The following is a 3759-nucleotide window of genomic DNA, read 5'->3' as shown; positions in this document are numbered from 1 at the left end:
TATATATATATAATCTGCATTTGAAAACACAAATGGAAGAAAAGTGTTGCTAGAATTTCTAACACAGTTACAGTTAAAGATATCTTCATGTTGCTCTGGGCTCACCTTCTATCAAAACGTAGTTATTTCTATTCTGACTTCAGCATGAATGGATGAAGCATCAAATACTGTGGTTTATATGCAGTTACTCCAATCAAGAAGTCAGAGCTTGGTCTCTGCAGTTATAGTTTATTTGTAGGCTCTATAGAATTCCCTAAACTCATGATCTTTCATTGAAATTTTTTTAAAAAGATAAGTTAAAATAAAATAAATATTTGCACTGTTTGTATGTACAAAGAAGAAGACAAAAGCCCCCGAGACCCAGGCTGACATTCAAAACACATTAGTGTTGAACAGTGAGCTCAGTAACCATGCCAATCCCACTGAGCTCTTCCTCCTATACAAGTCTGCCTTATGTTCTCTGTTCAGTATTCAAGCCCAGCTATTTTACCTGTTAGTTGGGCATCCCATGCTCCTGTGATAAATAACACAATCCTTTTTGCAATTTTTGGGTCATATCATCCTTATATTCAACATATCTCAGATAATACCCCTTTACCTATTTCTAAGATGCAGTCTTATGTGGAAGAAGGACTTTCTTTACTTATGTTTTATAAATTGTGGTAAGGCAGTTAGGCCAAGTATGGTGGTACATGACTTTAGTCTCAGTACTTGGGAGGCAGAGGCACGCAGATCTCTATAAGATAGAGGCTAGCATGATCTAAATAGTGAGTTTCATGCTATCTGGGGCTACAAAGAAAGCTTGTCTCAAAAAAAATTGTGGTAAGGCAGTTTAACTGTTGTAGCCATAATGAATAAAGCATAATAAATGATATTGCATGGAAAATTTTGGATGTGGGGCATAGCTAAGGGGTAGATCATGTACTTTACATGTGTGAGGACCTGGGTTTGCTCCATGGCATAAAAACAGAAAAGAAAGAATATAGATGGAGAATAGGTGGGTAAGAGAAATAGTCCAAGAAAAACTGCCTCCTTTGACATCTGTATTATAACCCTTCTCCCCGAAGCTCAGGGAAAATCACCAAGGAGGGGGGCAGAAAAATTGTAAGAACCAGAGGTCAGGGAGGTGCAGTGTGAAATTGTCCACCTGTCTGGACATGACAGGACCTCCGCACTTATGACCTCACAGCAACTGTGGTTGCCTGCGGGACACTTACATGAGATCAAGCCAGCCAGCATTCCACAATGAGAGTTGATGGCTTCTGGGGATGGAGACTCCATTTTCTCTAAGAACGTGGTCCCCTGTGGATGGACCTTGCTCCAGTAAAGGGCCTGGCATTTGTGAATATTTGGGAAGCACAAATTTTATTTGTCAAGTAAATGAATGAAAAAAAATTATCTTTGTTTGGCCGTAGTGAAAATTGCCTTCATGTGCCTTTGACAAATATGTAGTAATTACTCTTTGTAGCAATTTATCAAGAATCAAATGTTCTCCCTGTGACAAAGAAACAAAGACCCAAAATAGCTGCTCAAGATTCTTCACACAAACCTTTCTTTAAGGCATAATACACTGAATTCAAAAATCAAATTTCAATCAATCAATCTTTGTTTAAATGAACTGAATCTACTCATTGTCTCCATGGAAACTGTCTTATTTACTCATAAATTTTAGCTCTGATTCTAAATTATAACAAATCAAATATTGTTTTTTGCTTAGTCAGTCTTACATATTATTTACCATTTTGCTGTTTTCTTTCTTTTTAATCTATTACCCTCTTATAACTTCTTTAGATGGAAATATAGGTGATTCAAAAGGAAAAGAGAAATAAGAAATCCACACAACCATGCAAGTTTATGTTAAACCCTGGATTGGCCTTTTTCTAGATGAACAGGTGACATTTGACTCCGGATTCCCCAGCCTCTCTTTTCCTGCATTTTCTTCCAACATTTATCTCTAAGCTAAATAGTGATTGGAAATTTTCTGTATCTCTCCGCACCAGAATGCCTCTAGAGGACAGGCCCCACCTGAAATCACCCTTTCCTCTCTTCATCTTAAAAAGAGCATTAAGGAATTCATGATATGAAATCAAGTTAAATACATTTCTAGTGGTAAATTCGCAGATGGAGATTTGGTGATATTTGCCATTTATGTCTGTTATTTTAATTCATGGAATCAAGTATCTCTCAGCTGGTCTGTCATGATTTACTTAAATCTGAGCAGTTGATCATGGAGAATGAACTCCCATTTATGCTCCAAAATATCTACATGTCTGCAGAATGCCTGAGGGGAAGGTACATACTTGCAAATAAGAACTGAATTCTTAAAATAAAGTAACCCATTACCTATTTACCCCCCATACCTTCCTCAGATCTGGGCTATAATTCAAATGGTACCTTAAAGGAAGTGAAAGCAGCTGTTTATCAGGGCAAAGAGGAGAGGGACATGACCCATAGGCACTGACCCAAACAGCAGAACAGCTCACTCTGCTGGTCCCCACGCACAGTCCTCATGTGTGGCTCTGGAGATGCCTTTGATGTGAATCTTCATACTGTTTTCTCATCACTTTTTTTATTGCATTTAGTTTTCCCTGTTGCCAATACTCCATAACACTCAGTGTACCTTTGCAAAGGAGACCCCCAGAGTGTGGTACGTGGCTATCACCTCCCTTTACAGAGGCCAGTGCCACATTTTATTAACCTAACCAGTGAATTCAGAGTACGTTTAATTTCTACTTTTGTTGATTGGCTGCTTAAGCAACATGTTTTCTTCTCTCTCTCTCTCTCTCTCTCTCTCTCTCTCTCTCTCTTCCTTCCTTTCTCCCTTCCTCCCTCTTTCACACACAAAAATTTGGAAAAGTAAGTTTTGATTTAGGAATCTTACTGTATTTGTACAACATTAAAGGTTCAGCTTTAAAATTCCAACCTTAAATATAGTGAGATTTAGAGGTGAACCCCGTTCTTATATTGCAGAGACAACACTGCACTCTGTGAATGGTGTCCTTACAGTTAAGGGATAAAAAGCAAAAAGCTTTTTTCCTGAGGGAAAACCTCTGGATCTTTTGTAACACACCATTGAGTGTTAATCATATTTGACCTCCTTATCGGAGTGCTCTCAAGTCTCAGTTGAGTCAAATAGACTCTAAAGAGAAAACCACAACACGTGAAGTAAGGTTTACAGACTACAAATACTTTTCTTCCAGAGTCCTCACACAAACTGGTGAAGTTTTTCCAGAGCCTTACCTTTTAGCAAGTGATGAACTGCAATGAAAACTTCTTTCCTTTAGCAGAATTTTCACTTAACACATGGCTTCACTCCTAACTGCTGACATGCAAAGTACATATGCCCATCATTGTTAAACTTGGACACAGAGAACCCTGAGACCACTAAGTGGGTTATATATAAAAGAGGACTTTATACACTAAGATTATTATTTTTTCTCCCTTGAGATTTGTTATCTGCTTTCTCTCCAAATTTGGTTGCCTGCCTTTTCATATCGACATCTTAACACATGGCTTCACTCCTAACTGCTGACATGCAAAGTACATATGCCCATCATTGTTAAACTTGGACACAGAGAACCCTGAGACCACTAAGTGGGTTATATATAAAAGAGGACTTTATACACTAAGATTATTATTTTTTCTCCCTTGAGATTTGTTATCTGCTTTCTCTCCAAATTTGGTTGCCTGCCTTTTCATATCGACATAGTTCAGTTATAAAGATGTAGTTTCTCAAATATGCTGAATAATGAAATTCAC

The sequence above is a fragment of the Nannospalax galili genome, unplaced genomic scaffold, assembly GCF_000622305.1.
Source record: "Nannospalax galili isolate Female #2095 unplaced genomic scaffold, S.galili_v1.0 scaffold233, whole genome shotgun sequence".
Lineage (NCBI taxonomy): Eukaryota > Metazoa > Chordata > Mammalia > Rodentia > Spalacidae > Nannospalax > Nannospalax galili.
The sequence above is the reverse complement of the archived record's forward strand: the minus strand, read 5'-3'. Positions refer to the sequence as shown.